Source organism: Cygnus atratus, chromosome Z (assembly GCF_013377495.2).
Source record: "Cygnus atratus isolate AKBS03 ecotype Queensland, Australia chromosome Z, CAtr_DNAZoo_HiC_assembly, whole genome shotgun sequence".
Taxonomy (NCBI): Eukaryota; Metazoa; Chordata; class Aves; order Anseriformes; family Anatidae; genus Cygnus; species Cygnus atratus.
The window spans coordinates 41,736,671-41,759,351 of NC_066396.1; positions in this window are offsets into that span (position 1 = coordinate 41,736,671).

The following is a 22,681-nucleotide window of genomic DNA, read 5'->3' on the forward strand; positions in this document are numbered from 1 at the left end:
AGCAGGAGTGTTGGACTAGATGACCGCTGTGGCTCCCTTCAAACCTCAGCCATCCTAGTGTCTCTGTCTGGGGCTTTGCCACTGGCAACAAGGGCGAGCCCTTCTCCTCTGACAGCCCTTGGAGAAGCTGAGTCAGGGTGCTCTGTTGGCGCTAACAAGGTCACTAAGGCCCCCCTGCCTGCATGGGCCCATTGCCGGGCCTTTGTGCTCAGGGGCACCAGCCTCTCCTCACAGGACCCGACAGACCTAAGGTTAAAACCCACCCACAAGACCACCAGAAGATGGCCCATGTCCTGCGCAGCAGGCTTTCCCCCTTGGGAACATCTGTCTTCCTCGCTGGGCAGCCCCAGAGACCTCTGTGATGTCACCAAGCAGCGACTGACTGCCCATGTCCTCAGTGCTTTTCAGCAGCTGAAGGCTCTGCCCCCACGCCTTTTGTCCAGGAGCTCCTGCAGGTGCACATGCATGGCGTGACAGCTCCTGCAGGATCGTGGCTTCTGCTTCGAGCTGTGGCTTTTGGAGAGCAGCGGCTCTGGGCGCAGAGCAAAGGCAGCCTCTTCCAGCATTCCTCTCCATGCTGACAGCTGCAGGGTGCTGTGTGTGAGTCCCACACGGCAGCTGTCCCAGGAGGGGGCCAAGGCCTTTGGCAGCGCTGAAGATTCCTGGAGAGTTTCTCCACTGTCCCTGAGTGCCTTCGTCAGGTACCTCAGTTCACCCAGGTTGTACAGGGCCTCAGGGAGAGAGTGCATGGAGATCAGGGGTCTAGGACACCCTGGCTCTTCCCCAGAGCCCCAGAGCTGACGGGGGAAGGCAGGGCTGGAGGGTAGCCCTTGGGGCTGGCTGCTCCACAGGACTGCTGCTGCTTCTCAACCCACAGGGAGCCCCTTTGGGAGACCCTTTCCTACCCTCTCCCTCAGCTGAGGCTCCCTTTCTTTTTCCCCTCCTAGCACCAGACAAGGTCAGGCACGTGGCAAAGCTGTTGGGGCAGGACATGGCAGTGGGTGCCCAGAAAGCCATGGAGGCGTGTGCCTCTGACGTGACTGCCAGCACCAGCCAGCAGCAGCAGGCCAGGCCGTTGGAGACAGCAGAAGACCTCCTGTGTCCCATCTGCATGAATGACATCGAGAACGCAGCCTACGTGGCCTTCTGCTTCCACCGCTTCTGCTTGGAGTGCATCCAGCAGTGGGCTGAGAGGAAAGCTACGTGCCCTATCTGCAGGCGGCCCTTCCACCGGCTCCTGCACTCAGTGCGAGCGGACGATGACTACCAGGAGTATGTGGTCATCTCTTCCACCTGTCGCCGCAGGGACGTGGCCAGAGAGAGAGACCGGAGCAGGTCACCACATCGGCGCTCCAGCCCACACAACTCAGCCGCTGACCACAGCCCCTCAGCACCAAGGAGGCCTGTAGGACATAACCCAGTGTCCAGAGAAAATGCTGTTCAGGGGCCCTCCAACACCACCTCCCAGCAGGCTCCCACATCCAGCACTTCTGGGGAGCCAACCCGGCTGAGCACAGGGCAGCACCCGGCCGGCCCTACGGCCGCACCTCGCGCCAGCTTCAGAACCGTGCTGCGGCGAGCTCTGCGGTTTGACTTCTGTTGCCTCCAATAAACATCTGGGAGACATTCAGGGGAGTGTTTTTCAAACTAACAGAACAACCCACACTAGGGAATGGTTTCCATCACTGACTCAACAGGGGAGGAAATTTCCTGGTCCGACTGCTGACTTGGTGTAGCATAAATGTCACAACAGAGCATGTCTCCATGCTGCTCTCCCAGACTCCTCCTTCCCAGCACCGGCCCAGTGGTGCACAAGCCCTCTGACCCCACAGGTTGGTGGCAGGTCCTCAAGACCTGCGCAGAGCTCAGGTGTCATAAACACAGCCATGCTGACAGCCCCATCCCTGGGGATGGTTCTTCTCTTTAGGGGAATCACTGTCTGTTTTGGAAAAGCCATTGCAGGGGAACAAGGCCCTTTGTTAACCTACACGCCTCTGCTTGGTCTCTGTGGGCAGAGGAAAGCTCTGGACCCTAAGCCCCCTGGGAGTCCTGCAGCAATCCAGCAGCAGACTGCCCTTCAAGCAAAGCACAGTTTTTCCACCTGAGTGGAGACTGAGAAGGGGTGTTTCACCACATGACCTCCAGAGGTCCCTTCCAACCTCAGCCATTCTCTGATTCTGTGAATCTGTGCTCAAAATCGATCTACATACTATCCAGGCTTCTATCTTCTGCATAAACCATTGGCAAGGCAGGTAAACCTGTCAAGGAGCCAGTGCAGCTGCTGAGCTGTAAGCATGGAGGGGCAAGGCACAGTTCCCCTCAGAGTGTGCCTACAAGGCTTCCAGGGTCACAGACTGTTGCTCCTCATTGGCATTAACAGTGCCACTATGAGTGACTGAGTCCAGAGTGACCTGTCCCTGTGGTTTGGACTGGTCCAGCAACAGCCCGGCTCCTCTCATTCTCAGAGCCAGGCATGAGCCAAACAGCTCAGCAGAAAAGGCCCTAGGGCCCTGGAGAACACTGAGCTGCCCAGGACCATGTTTTAAAATCACAGAACCATGGAAACATAGAATTCATAGAATTGTTTAAGTTGGGGAAGACTCTTCAGATCATCAAGTCTAGCTATCAACCTGACACTACCAAGTCCACCACTAAACCACGGCCCTAAACACCATATCCACACATCTCTTAAATACCTCCAGGGATGGCGACTCAGCTGCTTCCTTTGGAAGCCTGTTCCAATGCCTAGCCACCTTTTCTGTGAAGAAACTCTTCCTGAAATCCAATCCAAACCTCCCCTGGTGCAAATCGAGGCTGTTTCCTCACATCCTATCACATCCTGTCATCTTGCGCAAGGTGTGAGCACAACAAAGACCACGAGGAGTAGGGAGGTGGCTCTTCTGCCCACCCTCAGTGGAAAGATACCAGAGTGAGAGCCCCGAGTGGCCCCTGTGGCGGAGCTATGACCTCCATGTTGACAAGGCAGAGCCAGGCTTTTCACAGCAGTATACTGCAGTCTGAAGAGAGCTGGTCTACCCTGAAACAAGCCAAGTTCACACTGGAGAGAAAGGGAAACCTTTCTGCTCATGGGGAATCTCCAGAAGAGTGCAGGATGCCCAGAGAGGTTGCGCCGCTTGCATCCTTTCAGCTTCTCAAGACCTGGCTGCAGGAATCCCCGAGCCACGTGGTCTGACCTCCTTGGTGGGGCTGCTTTCAGCACCAGGTTTTCCTGGGGACTTCCAGGGCTCCTTTCCAACTTCAGCTTTCCAAAGAGCTTATGATTTTCCTTCTCTCTTCGCCCATCCACATGCATGCGTCCCATGCCCCCCACCTCCAATACATCCTGGGATGAGCCTCCCAAACTTCCACAAAGCTTCTCCACAACATCCCTGGTAACGTTTAGGCAGCCCCAAACACTCTTGCCCTGCATCCCACAAGAGAACCTCCAGCCCTGCAACACACTGAAAGACAGGAGGTTCCATCTGAATATCAGGAAGCAATTCTTTATTGTGTGTGTGTGTGTGAGTGCACAATGACTACCAGGAATAAGGCAGGGCAAGGCACAGTTCTCCTTGGATTGTGCCTGCAAGGCTTCCCAAGACACATACAGTTGCTCTGCATCAGCTCTATCCTGGCCACTGTGAGCAACCTGTTCCAATGGTTTGGTCTGATCCAGCAACAGACTAGCTCCTCTCTGCACAAGAGGATCCATTACCCTGGGGGGGTCAGCTTATTGCCCTGGATAGTGAGTGGACAATGAGCATGAGGAGTATGGAGGGAGCTTTTCTGACTGCCCTCAACAGAAAGGTGCCACAATGAGTGCCCGGTCTCAAGGTGCCTGTAGATTGTCCTGGGCAGCCTGCTATAAGTGTCCCTCTTTGAGAAGCAGGATTCATCAAGATGAGCTTCAGAAGTCCCTTCCAACCTCAGCCATCTCATGATCTGTGAACTAAAACTGAGTAAGTGGTTCCATCATCATTTTTGTTCCTTGCATAAAGTGTCAATTAAAATAACCATTTGTACAAAGGTATTTTTTTACCGTTCTTTTTTTTTTTTTTTTTTTTTGAATTCCTGGAGATTTCCAAATCAGCATCAATTACCTTAGAACAATGGTCCATTGTTCTGGGGAAAAAAAAAATCTTTACCAACAATACCTAACTGGGCTGTTGAGTGCAAAATTCTTGTTAGGCATGCCTGGTTGCTTAAATGTATGCTTGTCAAAGTACAGTTTGAAAAAGTCATATGGATTCTGGAATTTTTGTCAGGATACATTCATCCTGTTTTTGACACTGATGGTACTTGGCAGTGCTGTAGCTGAGATCCAAAAATATTGACAAGATGGTTGAACTAGTATCTGGATAGCACTTCAAACTGAATTTGAGCCATTCTGTAAAGTGTGTTGAGTGGGCATTATACCTGAGAGCATATTTCTTTCTTGCTGTGAGAGTGGTTTCTGACTGTCTGTACAGTTGCCAAAATAAATCCTGCTGAGATGCTGGAAAGAGGAAGATCATCCTTCCCATGCAGAAGAACAGCTAACATTTGGTTGGCAACATGAAGGGAACAGTTCACTAATGCCAGGAAAGAGTGCTGGGAGAAATACAGGAAAATCCGCTGTATATCCATTTCTTTGGCAAAACAGAGGGATCTTGTCATAGATTTTTGCTCTAGCTTAATTTTATTTCCTGGTGTACTTTCTTGTTTGATAAATTACTTAAGAGGTATATGTACCTCTTAAGGTGTTCTTAGAAGTTTTTTATTTGTTGGCCCTGGGTCTGTGGAAGTTCACTGCCTTCCAAGGAAGCACTATCTTCATTATCTTAAATCAGATTTAAGATCAGACACTTTCTGAAATTGACAGGTCTAGGGATAATCAGCTATCTGACTACAACACACATATTTTATGCACACAAATTATGTTTTTTTTTTTTTGTTTTTTTTTTTTAAGCATTTAAATTTCCTTCTACCAAGACACTATTTTAATTTAAAACCACTGGAATCTCACTCTACTATAATATTGGGTCTGGATCTTGACATTGGTTGAACTTGTGTTCACATTATCTTCTTATTTAAAATGACAAAAATATTATACTCTTTTCTGAAAAGGTAAAGAGAAAAATCAGTGGATAATGGTCCCATTATTATGTTAAACTTAATGCTTTTTTATCAACTTACACATGCTAGGAACTGAATATAGTTTCATTCCTCAAATAGATTCTGAAGTTATATATCTGAAGACAGTAGATGTTTCATGGCTATAGAATGTGAGATTGAGGTCTCAACACCATTTTCTATTTGGCAAATCTGCTTTGAGCAATCAAAGAAACTGTAGCACATTAAAAGTTGTACATTTGGGGTGTAATTGGTCCAAGGAGGAAGAAAAAGATATTCATCTCCTCTACATTTCTTACATCTTGTAAGAAAAAAAAAATATTATTGTTCGCTTATTATTCTTCTGGAAAGTAAACAGCTTCACCGGTCATTTGAAATACCTGCTGTTTTGTTTTGTAAAAAGGAAATGGCTACTAGTATCTTCCTCTGCATTACGCCATACTTATTAATTTCAACCTAAACATATAGTTTTATATTTAAAAGGATTATTCCGAAGAAAGTTCCTGTTAAACTTTTTTCTTTGTAACTCTTTTATAATTTTAATATTTTTTTCTAGACTACATTCTCCGTAAATGTTTTTGACTAACAGCCACTAGCAAAACCACTATTAACAGTTCAGAAAATGTTGTGCTATTAACGTAAAGTGTACCTACCTTATAAGAGTGTAGAGGTAACTGAGATTTCAAAACATGCCACTGACTTTGTAGCGTTACATGGGTAAGGTATTACCAATGAAAATTCAATTATAATTGATAGAAAAGATATTCATCAATAGAAGTGTTTCAAAATTTCTAGAGGGAATAGTGATAAGACAGGTTTATTCCACAATTCCAAACCAAAAATATATGCACATATAATGTATATGCATATATTTGTACATGAACCAAAGCCTGTTCCTCCAGAAGCCTTCAGACTTTCTGTGTATGTGCTAAACAGGTATTTTGCCTACATATATGCACATACATACACACTTACATACACAGAAATACATATATAGGATAATTCTAAAATTTCTGTTTATCGTGTAACTGTGAATAAAATGTACAGTACACATGCTTTCAATGAAAAGAACATGAGGTCTTCACAGTATGTATGGCAAGCAAAATATGTGTGTTGGAAATAAAAATACACTGGGGTGTGGATAGGGTCCTTGCGTGTGTTTGCTGGGACAAAAAACGTATCAGACTAAAGGAACTTTACACCCATGCAAAACATCTGAAAAAACAGTTTCTCTGAAGTTTCATTTCTCTAAATAGTTGATATATGAAGGTAGAGTAACATAAAGATCTCAGTGTGTGTCAGTGTTGTGTCTCAGTCTCTGTTCAGCTATAGGTTATAATATAGCTGCTTAGATACATGAGCTGCTTTCTTTCTTTCTTTTGGTACTGCATCTGTGTACACAAAACTAATAAGACCAGCTAAAAGGTCTCCGGCTTACATCCTGGAAATAAAGTCACACTAGCAGTCAGAATTGCATTTTGGCCTCTGACTAGACAAAAATATTTTTGCATCTCCTTAGCTGCAAAGGAACAGCTTTTAGCTGTACATAAAGTGTACATAAAGTATGTGTACATACACATCCACTTTTTAATTTCATGTAAAGATTTCTCTCTATCCTGTTTTAGGATAAACAATTTCCAAATGAAAGTAGAGTTATTAAAAGTGCACAGTCTTTTTCCTAACATGGGCACAAATCAGGTCAGACATTTCCAACATTCTTCACTTCTGAGCATTACAGCTTTTAGAAGACATGTTCCCATCTCTCACATTCTCACTGTATATATGAAACTTGTCAAAACTACATTAAAGAGTCTGCAATTTATATTCATGGTATAGGAGGTGACCTTTTCACTCATGAGTGGTGTAGTCATGTGGAGTGGCTAATGAGAGAACCCCTACTGAGAGCAGATAAATTTCAAACCTCCTGAATAATTATTAGACATTTTATTGTATTTATAAACCTCCCTCATTTCAAACTGTCCCTTGATTTATAAAGCCATCTTACTCTTGTAAGTGATAATGGTAGTCTCGACCAGTGCCAAAGATTGATGAATTGTCCATGTAGGGGCCTCTCTTCCTGGTACTCAATGCCAGAGAAAAGCAATGAAGAGTAAAAAACAGAACTGTAGGGAAAAAGAGAGGACAGAGGAGGATGAAAGATGGCTGAGAAGGAATGAGGGAGGGAACATCTGTACTGCACTTCAGCGATGATAATCTTTGCACAGTTTATGACACAGAGGCAGTGGGAACAGTGAGGTAATCATTTTACTTGCCTGTCATCTGCAGAGAGTATTTCAAACTGCAGGGTGAAATTCTGGCTCCATTGAAGTGAGTGACAAAACTCCTGTTGATTTAAATGAAGGCCAAGATTTTTATGGATTCCCAGAGGAGTGGAAGACGGATGGAGTGGCAGCTTTGCCATCTCCATGACTGTGTCAGACTTCATCAGGATCCTAAAAGCTTTCCTTTAGCTCAGTTTCCAGAAACATACAAGGGGTGTGAGCACCCCTTAATGTGGCAGACAACATAATTTATTTATTTTTATTTTTTTTAAATGGCAAGTAAAAAGTACATTCACTGAGAATCTGACTCTATTTTGGGACAGTTGCAATTTTTCCTTTTTCTTCAACCTGTGCAAGGAATGGCACTGAGCATGTGACATAAAAAATATAACCAATTACAGTCGTCAAACTAGAAAAACCTCCTCCTGCCATGACAACAACAAATTTGGATCCTGGAGATTATCCAAATGATGTTCCAAATTGTCTGAGGAGCACCATTATGAATTGCGCAGAACAAACATTTTTTCATTATTAACACATAATCCATGGACACACGTGGATTAGGGTAGATTGGGTAGGCTGCTGGGCAACAAACATAAAAAAGCAGACTCACTCACAGAAAATTTTAAGAGGAGAAGGCCATGTCAGGGGGCACGATAAGTGAAGAAGCACATTCACAAGCAAACATGGCTACTTGTCTGTGTATAACCATGCTATTAGACATGCTGCAGGAAAGAAATTCTCGAATGAAAAGAGGGAGAAGCAAGAATACTGAAGAAATGAAAACCCAAAGATAGTCTTCCTATAATCCTCTCCTGTATTGCTTTGGTGTGTCTTTTGTTTTAGGTTTGTTTGTTTGTATGTATTTTCCTTTATAACAGAAGCATTGATCTGGTAATGAATGATACGGGGGGCTGGCCATTTGATATGCTAGTTTAGTAGCCCAACCAGAATCTGTGTTTGCTAAACAGCTTCTCGGACACACTCCTCACCACCTCCAAAATATGATGAAATACCAACACAGTGACATTGCCAGTCTACCCTGCACACACCTCTTGCAGCCACTACAGTGAAGCAGTGAGGACAGACGGTGTGGGAAGTCAGCTGAAAAGTAGTCCAAACAGAAAACAATGCAAAAAAAAAAAAAATCTAAACTATTAGAAGTGGATAGGAGAAAGGGATGATTGATGATAATGTTTGCAATTGAGAAAACTTCTAGAAGTTTCTTAATTTTAATGAACTATTTGCAATTAAAGAATTAAAGAGAAAACCTAGTTTAAGGAATATGATTTTCCCGTTACATATAACCTGGAAATTATACTACCAACAAATGCTTTTATTGGTATTGGCTTTCTGTTCATAGGTACATTCAGCAGATACTAAACAGAGTATGTTCAACAGCATGACTTGGACTTTAATAAATAAAAACAATAATAATAATAATAAAAGTACTAGCATGCTGGCTCCATCACTTTAACTAAAAATTCCAATGGTATAAATCTTTGTTAAGATCACTGAAGACCTTACGAGAAATAGAAAATTTTGAAAGAAACCCTCTCGGAGAGTTTTCAGAGTCCTCACACCAGTATGTATGATACTTTTTTCTTTTTTTTTTTTTAATAATTTAAATAGGACTTTTATTATGAGGAAAAAAAAAATCATGATCACAATGGATTTTTACTTAGCAAATTTATTTCTTATGTATGTAAGAATTTTATCTATATATACCTATACACGCGAGCAAGAAAAGTAATCTTGCTTTGCTTTTTATTCCTGTTGGACATGATAATTACATGTTAGATGATAAGTTGAATACTATTCCTATTCCTTTAAGTTGAATACTATTCCTATTGAATACTATTGTTGACTATACACGGTCAACAGAATTTACTATGAAGCTAACATGTATATCTATGGTTGTTTATATATATATATATATGTTTATATATATAAACTTGAAGGTCTTTTCCAACCCATAAGATTCTATGATTCTACGTTTGTATTTATGTTAGTAAGTAATGGAGAAGTTACAAGCCAGTCTCAGGATTATGAGTAAATCATATGTATTCATTTATAAAGTTTGAGCAGATGTATAGTGTCCATAAATAATTTCAACTAAAAAATAATGATCTATGCATGTTTGTGTGTGTTTTAGTATGTATTTATACATACACATACAAATATCTGTACATATATTTGTATATAGATATAAAAAAGCTTCTAGTAGTACTAATTGTAGTAATCTTAATCATGTGCCCTCAATACATAAACAAAGCACATGCCTATGTGTACACACACACACACACACATACACACACACTCTTGACCATATGGTGACAAAATATCTTTTTGGTTGAATTCACCAAAGAATGTGGAAGAAGCTGATAAAACCCATTTCTATTTATTGGAAAAAATATACATCAGTTAGAATCTGTAGCTAAAATCTCAGATAGTCTAATTAAATTAATTATCTGTAAGTAGATTACCAGAAAAGAAAAGAAGAAAAAAAAAAGTTATATTTTGAAAGGATAGTGGCAATAAATTTATAGAAGATTAGGAAGTTTTAGCAAATCTAAAATTTGCAGATGGGTGAACTAACATTGTGCACTGTACAAAAAATATGTCACGAGATAATGATACATTTTTACCTTTCTTGATCTGTAGAAAGTGAAAAAGATTTCTGGAAAAATCAAATCAGAATCACAAAGAATGATTTTCATTGTTATAGACTGATTTAATTATCTGATTTATCTTCTTGCCTTATAGGCTTATCTTCTGCATACTTGGAGTCTGGAGTCTTCACCCCACTTAAATTTTTTGTTCATGGAAAATATCTTTTGTGTTGGTTATTTGTGCTACATGTATGACTATACTGTACTTTGGAGAGAAAAATGTTTTGCTTAAGGAAAAAAACAAAACAAACAAACAAACAAAAAAACTCTCTCAAATCAAATGAATAGTGATACATGGAATGTTCTCTTAGCCAGTAGTCCATGGGCAACATCAAAATAATCCCCAGTTTCTTCAAGATACTTACTACTTCTAAACAACACAGTTCCACTTAAGAAAGTGAGACTATATTCACTCTCATATTTATCAATGCACCAGTGGTTTTTCCAACAATGCATTTTTTTTTCCTTTTTCTTTTATCATGTGAATCAGTTTGCTACTGTACAGAAGACAGTCTCATTGCAAGGAGAAATCTCCAAGATTTTGTTAAAAGTATTTCAAGGAAAAAAAAGAAAAAAAAAAAAAACAGTAGTTAACAGTAGTTAGTGTAACTTGAACTGTTTTTTCTGAAAATCCAGTAGGTATTTGGAGTTTCAGAGATCCAAAATAGTCAGAAAATATTTCATTATTATCCCCCAAAAAGTGAAATTACCTGTTCTATAAATTAGTGGCGACTTGGGATTTTCCTGTTTTTCCCTTACACTTACTTGTCAGATACAAAGCTTGGCGGAGTGGCTGACACACCAGAGGCCTGTGCAGCCATTCAGAGGGACCTGGACAGGCTGCAGTGTTGGGCAGAGAGGAACCTCGTGAGGTTCAACAAGAGCAAGTGCAGGGTCCTGCACCTGGGGACAACCTCAGGCACCAGTACAGGTTGGGGCCTGACCTACTGGAGAGCAGCTCTGCAGAGAGGGAACTGGGGATCCTGTTGGACAGCAGGCTGACCATGGGTCAGCAATGTGCCCTTGTGGCCAAGGCCAATGGGATCCTAGCATGCATCAGGAGGAGTGTGGACAGCAGGTCAAGGGAAGCAATCCTCTCCCCCTACTAAGCTCTGGTGAGGCCACACCTGAACTATTGTGCGCAGTTCTGGGCTCCCCAGTACAAGAGGGACATAGAACTTCTAGAGAGGGTCCAGCGTAGAGCCACAAAGATGATTAAGGGATTGAAGCATCTGTCCTGTGAGGAAAGACTAAGCAAGCTGGGCCTGTTTAGCCTAGAGAAGAGGAGACTGAGAGGGATCTTATCAAACTCTATAAACGCCTGAGGGTACAGTGTAAAGAGGATGGGACCAAACTCTTCTCAGTTGTGGCCAGTGGTAGGACAAGGGCTAATGGGTATACGCTGAACCACAGAAGTTTCATTGCCATATGAGGAAGAACTTCTTTACAGTTTGGGTGACAGAACACTGGAACAGGCTGCCCAGAGAGGCTGTGGAGTCACCAACTTTGGAGATACTCAAAACCTGCTTAGATGCGATCCTGTGTAACATGCTCTAAGTAACCCTGCCTGAGCAGGGAGGTTAGACTATGATCTCTGGAGGTCCCTTCCAGCCTCAACCATTCTGTCATTTTGTGAGATTAGAGCCAGCTCCAGCCAGCTCCAAAAGGGACTCACTGCTGGCCAATGTCGAGCCAGTGAGCAGCGCTGATTGGGCCTCTGGCAAAGCAGATTGAAGAAAGGGATAAAATTGCTGTGTAACAACAGCAGCTTGGAGAGAGGAGTGGGAAACAGCCCTGCAGCCCCCAAGGTCAGTGCAGAAGGAGGGCAGGAGGTGCTCCAGGCATGCAGCAGCAGTTCCCCTGCGGCCTGTGGAGAGGCCGCTGGTGGAGCAGGCTGTCCCCCTGCAGCCCATGGGTCCCACATGGAGCAGATCTCCACGCTGCAGCCTGTGGAGGAGCCCCCGGTGGAGCAGGTGGATGTGGCCTGGAGGAGGTTGCGGCCCATGGAGAGCCCCCGCAGGAGCAGGAGGTCTGGGGGGAGCTGCCACCCGTGGGGGACCCATGCTGGAGCAGTTTGCTCCTGGGGGATGGACCCCATGGTACGGAGCTATGTGGGAGCAGTTCTTGAAGAGCTGCTGTCTGTGGGAAGCCCTGGTAGGATCAATTCGGGAAGGACAGCATCCCATGGGAGGGACCCCACACTGGAGCAGGGGCAAAGAGGAGAGGTGGAGGTGGTTTTAGTTTGCTTTTAGTTCTCACTGCTCTAGTCTATTAGCAATAGGCAATGAATTGTATTAATCTCTCCATGCTGAGTCTGTTTGGCCCTTGACAGTAATTGGTGAGGAATCTCCCTGTCCTCACCTCAGCCCTTGAGCTCTTTTCCATCATATTTTCTTTCCCTCTTCCCTTGAGGAAGGGAAGTCAGAGAGCAGTTGTGGTGGAATTCAGCTGCCCTGTAGGGTAAAACCACCATTAAATATCAAAAGTTTTAACGTGAACTGACACTATTTTATCCTCTAGAGTTTTCTATTTCACTCCATATGTGGACACTATAGTAGAAAGAGTAGAAGAACTTCATGACAAGTATTTAGAATAACATTTGTACAACCTGTTGTTAGTAACAGGGAAAGGATGGAAAATTGAGATCCTGATTTCTGTGCCTTTCCTTATGTGAATAACCATGGTGAAGTCATTTAATTCTATTTTGCTCTTAATTTCCCCACCTTTCAAGTAAAAGACTTGTACAGCTCACCGATATTTTATGTACTTAAAGATTCTTGTACTAAAGGAAATACAACAGTGAGGATTTATTATTATTTTGTAACTGCTGAAACTTAAAACCCATAACCTACCCTCACATGATGGCTATAAATCCATGATTCTAGCAAAGAAGCAAAAGTACAACTGGACTTCACTCCCCTTCAACCCAATAAATGATCTGCCTCTCACCTCACATGACTAGAATTAGGCCAACAAAGTTCAGTAGAACCAGTTAAGTGTGTATAGAATATTTGTCCTGTGTGGATCATGGCCACACTTTGCTGCTACCCAAATGTCCATCAGTCACTGCAAGCAATAAGAAGTCTAGCTGTGCTCCAGTAAGCAGTGCTGAGAGCTCTTTGTGAAAAGAGCTCCAAATACTTCCAGAAGAGGTGGCACAGATGCAACTCTAAGAGCTAGAATGAGCAAAATCCATGTTATTCATTTCTGAACATCTTCATTTAGCAAAGCTACTTAGTTTTAATTAGAGCTAGATGAGCTTAGACAAGGGAAAGAAGAAAGAAAGAAAAAAAAAGTCTTATTAAAATAAGTTTACCAGCCTCCTGATAGAGGATCCTCAGGCAAATGACATTCAGGTCAACATGAAAAAAGGGAAATGAGGAAGTTAGCAGAGCTGCAACATTGGAGCTCATTCATGAGGATGAGTCTCTGCACAGCTGTGGTGCAGATCCCTGACTTGCTTCACATATGCAAACCCCAGAAATAGAACAAAGGGCAGTTGGGGTGCAGATAGATCTATGGGGTGACTGCTCCCCATTCTGCATATGTTTCTGCTCGTTCCAGCAAAATCTGTGAAAACAGAAGAGAAACAGTTTCAGAGGGAAGGTGAAATCCTAGCTTTACCCTGGAGGGTGTGACTGGAACATTGTCCTTTTCCCTACCTGCAGTAGCGCTGGTGGAGGAGAGGAGACACTCCAGTGTGACACCACACAGCACCTCCTCCTCCACAGAGACATCCAGTCACTGAAATGAATGAGTACTCACAGCTTTTACACCTCTCCCCAGCTGCACACTGCTTAAGGATATGGAAGGCTCTGAATGCATCTTCTCCTTAGTACTAGGGGAGAGGACAGGAGAATTACTTCAAACCTCTCTCCTTTTTACATCCACTACCACGTTTTCTCTCTTTCTGATCAAATATAGCTCCCAGCTCACCATGCCAAACTGGCACATGGTACCAGCAGGGCCCCAGATGAGCTTGCGAGTATTCAGGATACAGCTCTTTTTCCAGAGATCATGGCTGTTCTTGTTATGTGATGCTGCAGCTGGTGGGAAATAGAAAATAAATTACAAGTCTGTATAAGATAGGCTTGAGACTCTTCTATAGAAAAGACTGCAAGGCACCTGAGAGGTTTAGTAGCTTACACTGCTATTTTTATGACAGCATAGTAAATATCTTCAAATATCCTCCTCGTTCCCCACTGCCACTTGCCCAGCTACCATCAGTATTGCGGCTTGCCTGACAAAGGGGAGGGGGGGGGAACACTGAAGGGGGAGAAACTAGGGCAAGGTAGAAGTGCCTGTGTGAGAGAGAAGGAAATGCGATACCCAATACCCATAAAAAATTTGTTTTTAATTCCCTGGCTATCACAGATAGTGGCTGCTGCTAGCATTTAAGATAAGATTAGTTGGTGTTGTGCTATCAGCACCTCCACATTTTCCCTGCAGGGACTCCTTCTGACAGGATGAAGCTGGAGGCATGTCTGAGGATTAACACAAGCTAATGATTATACACTAAAGCTTTGGAACTGTCAGACTAATAGGATTAAGCAATACCAGATGCAGGTCCCCGTTCAGGTTAAAAATGCACTTTTTACATTACAAAGTCAGACAGATCCCTTTGAACATGCAATGAATATGGATGTTTTCAATTATCACAGTCTTCCAGGGCTATACGATATGGTAAATTAATCCCTTTAGAACATCAGAAACAGGACAAAATAGCCTTCTTGAAGCTGAAATCCCTCGTTTTAGATTTTCTTTCATGGGGATAGATAAGCAGTGGTGCACCACACATAATTAATCTTATTACAAACAGAGAGAAAAGAGAAATAATAATAGTAATTTTAAAAAAAAGTTTAAATATTTGAAAAACTAAGGGGTGGGGAAGGTGGGAAAACTTTTAAATCAGCATCTCTTAATTTCTCCAACAGTGAAAAACATAGAGATATTGTTCAGGAAATTACACTATTTTCCTGTCCTTCAGGCAGTGACAAATCACAACACATAATAATAATAAACAAAGTATTTTAGGAAAGAAACAATAGAAATATGTTGTTTATCAGAACAAAAGGTTTTAGAACATATTCAGTTCTACTTCAAAGGGCTGAACCTCAGAGAGATTGGTCAATTTGGCATCTAAAGTGGAAAGAATTTGGCAAATTTCTCTCCACCAAGGTTGTAATTTCTGGTAGGAAGAGGATAAAGAAGAAAAAAGATGCCTTTTAGAAAAAGGGGACCTTTATCATATTTCAGGCTGACCAGGGTCACAGATTCTTTAAACTTGGATCTTGAAATAAAACATGGAACTAATGTGATTAGCTGTCGAAAGTAATCTGAAGTAAACCTTGAAATGCTTGCTGGTTCAGTTTGGATAAGCACCCAGTGGTCCAGCGTCTACCACTGGAAAAAAAAAAAAGAAAAAAAAAAAGCCTAGATTTGCGCTAGCACTAGCTCTTCTACCACATTTGAAGGAATTTGCAGAAGAAAGAGTGGATTTTGTAAAATCCAAATGGAGATTTATGACTGCAAATTTTTACATCTTGATACTTGCATGAGTCCTGTCTTCCACTAACAATCAGCAACCTGCAAAACACTGCCAGGCTGAGTTTAAACTTTGTACACAGGTTAATGACGATGAACTTATAGGATCGTGGGTTCTCACCTTGGAAATTAAACCTCACCCTTCCTCTCATCAAAGCTGGAAGTGATGCCTAACCACTTTTTCTCTTGTCATCTCAAATAAGTACATGAAGAGAGCTGGAAACCAGTACTTTAGAACGGGACTGCAAACTTAGCACATCACCCTGATTTGTGGTGACTTTTGGAAAGAAAACAAATAAGAAAGCTAGAACAGACTGCTTCATGAAGCAAATATCAGGTATGCTGAAAACAAGCAAAAACCTAGGAACCAGTCAGAATTTACAAAGACAATAAATGATTTAAATTCAAAGATGATCTTATGCAAATCAATTCACCAAATTTTGAAGTCCTGACCAAAAAAAAATAAAAGGCAAAAATACAAAACAGTTACTTTGCATTCTGTTTTATTTTTTGTTTCTCTTGGTAATTATGAAAACAATTGAATGCAAACACCTAAATAGTAATAAAAATATGCACTGTTAAAAACTCAAATGAAGACAAAATTGAGTAAAAAAGAATATTTTTCCCACATTTACATGATATTGCACTATAGTTCTGGACAGTTTGAAAAACTACACTATCAGAACATGTTCTCAGCTACTTGAGGCTGAGAACATGACAGTCTGATTTCTTGAATAGTTCCTCCCCATCTGTACACGCTGTACTGGGTTGGGCTGGGATGTTAACTTTCTCTGCAGCAGCCCATACAGTGCTGTGCTCTGCACTCCTAGCTAAAACAGCAATGGTATCACACCAGTGTTGTGTCTGCTGCTGAGCAGTGTTGGCACAGCATCAGGACTCTCTCTAACCCTCCTAGGGGGTGGGCAAAAAGTGAGAAAAGAACATCACCAGGGCAGCTGACCTAAACCAACCAAAGGGATATTCCATACCATATGATGTCACACTCAGCAATAAAAGGTGGAAAAAGGAGGAAGAGGGGAGGGGTGGGCTCTCGTTGTGAAAACGTCTGTCCTCCCGAACACCGGCTACGTGAGTTGAGGCCCTGCTTCAAGGACGTGGTCAAGCATCGCTCATCTGTGGGAAGTAGAGAGTAATCTCTTTCCTCTGCACTTCCACACAGCCTTTACTTGTTTTGTTTAGTTTTCCCTTTCCCCCTCCCTTTTCCCCTTTCCTTTTTTTTCCCCTTTAGTTAAATTGTTAATTGTTTAGTTAAATTGCTTAGTTATTTTTTTTAATTAATAATAATCTTTCTTTAATAATTATTTCTTTTTTTTTCCTTTAATTAAATCATCCTTATATCAACCCGTGAGTTGTTCTTTCCTTTACTTCTTCCCCTCCTCATCTAAGGAGGGGGAGTCAGAGAGCGGTTGTGGTGTTCAGCTGCCTAGCACAGTAAAACCACCACACGCACATGCAGGCCATTTCTGCATACGTATCCAGGAGGATTTGCATATCAAAAGTTCAGTAAAAAACAAAAAAGTCTAAATATGAAAACTATTTTTAATTTCAGTTACAGGCTTCTCAGACTGTAACTTATTTGTTCTATTCGAAACTAAGTGTAATCAGCATCATGAACATTATTGTCATCCTCCTCCTCTCACGGAGAGCTGAGAATTTACACAGTAAGTACAAGAAAACATTAGAACAGAAGCATCAGCATTTTAATCACATTACCAAAATGTATATAATAATCCCCATATTTCTCTCTATATAATGATATATTATTATGTAAACACAGGATGATATGATAACAAGAACTTCTCTTGGAGTTTTGGAAATGTTTCCTCTAACCCAGGAATTTTCTCTACTTGAAACAGAGTTAGGAGTACAATTTATCTTCTCCTTTCCCCAATTAGAACTTCAGAAAAATGTGGCAAACAGTAAGGACAAAGAGTGTAGCCATCCACTGCCATTAACAAGAGAAAAGAAGCGTATATTGTAACCAGACCCTTTCATCAAAAGTTTCCCCATCCCTCCATGCGTACAGAGGTTACTGCTCTTCCGCAGCACTTATTGACAAAATGAAATGGCTGTTTGGAATATGGATTTGAAACACTCCTGTCTTCCTAAGAGACAACGGTTCCGTGGAAGGTTCTGCTCTTCTTCATCAGCTTCCTAAATGCATTTAAGGTCAGCTTAGTGTCAGCTATGATTCATCTTGTAAAGCTTTATCAGTTTACACTCAGAACAACAAAACCGTGTGCCTGATCACAGTGACACACTAAGCTTAGCGACACCTTTCAGTCAGGTCTTCTCCAGAGAGGTGAACAAATTAAAAGTTTTGCCCTCTCTACTTCTTTTCTCAGTTTGAAGTTCTGGTCACTAGCTGCCAGAAATCATTTCTGCACAACCTTTGCACTGGAATTCTAGGACATTTTTCAATACCATTTGGGAATCCTTAATCATATAATAGGAAATTTGCCTGTAAGAACATAGATAAAGACAGACATATATTTCATCTTTTCATCAGTTCCATACAACTTTTTTTTTTTTTTTGGTGTTGCTCTCTTTTGTGATAGAAAAAAAAATCTGTAGCATTTCATGTACACAGAAGAGATAATAAAACAAAGCAACAATACAAAATGTACACCATTCATTGGAAGAGATGAAACAAAACAACAGGTACATCAGACAAAAATGCATCTCCCAGGTAACATTCCAAGATAACCATTCTGGCAAAAAGTGTTAGTCATACAAATATACAAATGACCACCTTAAGTAAGACACAATCGAGTCTGAAATTCAGGATAACATAATCATAAATGCTAAAGAATTTTCCTTTTTTTTTTTTTTTATCTGTAAAATGGTTCAGATTTTCTACATATTTTTGAGCTATTTTAGGAAAGTTATAAAAATGAATCAATTTATAATAGTACAGAAAAATGACCACATTAATGAAATTGTTCATGAAGGAGGAAAAGATGAAGAAAGTTTAACATTCACCTGACAGAGATGAGATAACCATAATTCCACAGAAACTGTAGCAATAAACAGAAAAATATTTGTCCAGAAAAAGCACTAACAACCAACACAGATCTGATTTTAAACAAGCAATTCATCTCATGAAATATAGGTACAGCAAACTCTTGAGGACACAGGTTCAGTGTGCCTCATATTCTGGAAGAAAAAAAAAAAAGAAAGAAAGAAAAAAAAAGACATAGTTATTCCAGGTTTTATTCATCTATCACAACCACATGTATATGATTTCATTTTAGGGACTTAATGCTGCTCTTGGTTATAGTCATCATATATTCATGAAATCTGAACCTTCAGCTTTAGTGCAGGATGTTTAGTCTTTTCATTTAAATATTTTGTAAGAAAATTATGTTTAAGCAATGATAATTAAGCACTGAAAACACAGGATTTCTGAGACAGACGCACAAACCATAAGGAAATTGAAAAGTATCATGATTAGAACTCCAAACCATAGACACACAGAACAAGCACTTCTTTTCCACTAGGCTAAATGGACTCCCAAAATCCTACAATTATTCTAAAAATGTATTGTTTTGGCCCACCAGAGGGAGCCCATAATATTTCATGAATGCAAAAGAAACACACTGACAATTACATAGAAAAATAAATGAAAGTTTGAGGTACAGCACATATATACGTGTCTGTGTTCATGTATTTGCTATGCATTGCCTAGCTCAGCTGAAATCCTAGCATTCATGTCAGATCAACATGAATATCAGGTCAGTAACAAGTGCATTTCCATGAAATGACACCAGGGACAGATAGGAACCACTGAATCTTTACGTGAAGATCAGAGAGTGGTAGTAAGTTGAACTGGAAGAAAGATTAATTTGATTTAAATTTACTGTCTATATAGAATATGGATAAAATTTTGGATATATTAGAGGTTTACCTTTATTCAATGACAAGAGAAGAGCTGCCTCAGAGAAGAATGATGCTTTGATTTTGACCTTCGCAGAAATGGCATAGTGTCTTAGCTAAATTCCAAGTTAAGTGTGTCTTCTGGAAAGGTTCTGTGTACATATACAAAGTGCAATCATCTGTCTGTTGCTCACTTTTTCTTTCATAAAACAGACAGACCATTAATCTGCTGTAATGAAGTAGGACAAGGGAGAGCGGAGACTTGTATGTGTATGGGAAGAATCTAGCTAAGAATGTCCATCTTCCAGATGAGATGGGCAAACAGGAAGACTTGGGACCACAGCAGTGAAGTTCTGTTTGTGACACCGCATTAAATGTTGGTTGAGAAATCTTTTCTCCTGCGTTGCTCCTAGTAATGCCAAACCTATCCTTTCTAGCAACATATTTTCTTGTCCTTCACTGTCTCCATATTTTCCTTACTATTCCTATGCATATGCAGAGGAGGCTGAAAGCAATGTATTTAGCATGAATGAAGTTTGGGGTTTCTCTGTTTTTAGGCATGTATTTTGCAGAATGACTTAACCATTTCCAAAATTCAGAAGTAGCTATTTCATTTTTTGCCATCCATTCATTAAAGACTGACTTAAAAGTGCTCAGGCTCTTTCATGATTTGGTGAATAAGGATTCCAACAATTTTAATTACCCAACACTTCTTTATTAGCAGAGTATCAGTTCTTTGTAATGCTGAAATTGCTGTGTTTTCTATAGAAGTCAGATTAAATATTGTATTCTAATCACTTCTAATCCCTGCAAAATACAATCATCCACTAATGTATCAAGATCTTTACCATTTTCTCCACACGACAAGCTTCACCCCAGCTTGAGAGGCCAGCTTTCAGGGTAGAAAGACATGCCAGGTTTGAAGCCTATTCTCACTTCAGCAGAACTTTCACTATTGTTAATATTATTGTTTTATTTTTTCTATTAAATGTATTTAATTTACAATTTATTGTAAACACAATTTATAAATGTACAATTTATTTAATTTACAATTTACAATGTAATTTAATTTACAATTATTTTTTGTTTACTGTGGAACTAATAAAAAGAGAGACATAAAAATACTTAATAAAGCAGTTGTATTTGATCTTTTTTTAAGGATTTCTTTGCCCTGTATCCTTGCATTTAATTTACATGCATACTTAAATGAACAGTAATGATAAAATTGAAAAAAAAAATACAAGCAAAATTTGAAAGTATTTACTGAAGAAAAATGTACATCTTATGTACCAAGTTGTAATTAAATTGCATTTAACGGTCATGCTCATCCAGTCAAGCTACAAGTGATACCACATGTCAAACCAAAGGTAACACAGCTTGAATATTGTCATAAGCATTTGATAACTAAATGCTTAACTAAATGCGCCCTTTAATAATAACTCACAAATAAATAGTTATGTTTTCTTAAAGGTTTTATTTTTTTCTACAAATTCACAAATGAGAAACAAATCCCATAGACTATGTTGCACTAAGTTCCAAAACTTAGCATGCCATTTATTTGTGACTAACACATATTTTTTTTTTTTTTTTTTTTTTTTTTACCAGACATGACAAAAATGGCATTAGAACATTAGAAGGTAACTGAAGGTAACTGATCCTACTGCTTGCCACTGACTTTCTCAACCAGTTGGTCAGGCTAACTCCAGTTTTACTTTCCTACTGGGAGACAAAAAGTTAGCAAAAAATCATGTTATAGATGCTGAAGAAGATTTGAAGAACTGGGGAGATTAAAACAGATTCAAATTACTGTCAAATAATTAATTGTTATTGTCAAATAATCTCTCAGAATACCTGCTCTGCACCAACCCATCACAAATTTAAACAATACTCCTTATTCAAAAATTTGTTCTCATTATCACAAATTTCTGGTTTGTTTGCTAATGATTTCAAGCCTCTCACAGCGCATCATCCCCAGCAACACTCTTAGGCAGCACTGGACGTTGTGCACCATTAGCTAGTCATCAAGTCTATTATTAAACAAATATGAAGCAGATGTAGCTCTCAGAGTGTGATTACTTGTAAAACCCTTCAAATCCAAACTCACTTATACAGTCTCCCAATAGTTTTACTCAATTGATTAACTCCAACCTATTTATCACTAAACCACTCATTTAATTTAACAATCCACTAAAGCCTCAGTTAAAATGCATCTTGTGTCCCCTTCTTGGGCTTTAAATAATTACCCATGTCTACTTTGTCTTCTAATCTCTTTCTTAGTGAAGATCTCTAGCCCTTAATAATTTAAGAGGATGTCAAGATGAGTCTTAATAAAAGAGGAATGTTTTAAAAGGCATAAACAATGGCAAATGTTAAGGTAGTGAAAAATGAACAGCTACTATTCTGCTATCTGTCATCACAATTAAGGGTGAAAAAAAGCCAGAAACTCGGTGATTTAGTGCAAGATTGAATAAAGCATTTGCTGCCACAACTAACTTTTCTCAACTCGAGGACAGGCGGCTGCAAGTGGCTTACATGCCTCAGTGCTGAGTATCACAAAATTTCATGTGCGGTGGCTGGCTTGCAGACTGGATCTAATCTAATTGACTAGCAACTAGCCATCCCAATTTGGTACCTTAAAATGGGATTCATAATAGCCAGCACATTGACCTCATTACAGAGATCTTAACCGATCATGGTGGGAGTGCATGCCTGGAGAGTGCTTACACCGCGGCCGGACTGGAGTCATGCAGAGTAATAACTGTTTCTTGGTAATGATCAGACTTAAGCTGCTCAGTCTGTCCAGAAAAAGTGACTCCAGATACGCGCACAGTTCACATTTCTAGGTGTTTTTCAATGCATCTGGGTTACTGATAAGGAAGAAGGGGGGTTGGGGCCTAAATTCTATGCACCTGAACAATCATTTCTAGCACCATATTCCACTGAAGTTCAGGCTTAAGCGTTTACAGTATAGTGTTGTTTTTGTTTGTTTGCTTGTTTGTTTTGATTCTCCTTTCAGGCAGGAGGGAGTCCAACAGAGAGATTAAAGAAAGATTAATTCATTTTTTGTTCAACAGAGACATTAAAGATCAATTCATTTTTTAGCACATTTGGTCATAATGGAGGTTTTTTTTCTCAGTGTGAATCCTGGAAAATTTTCCCCAATCCAGAAAAGCA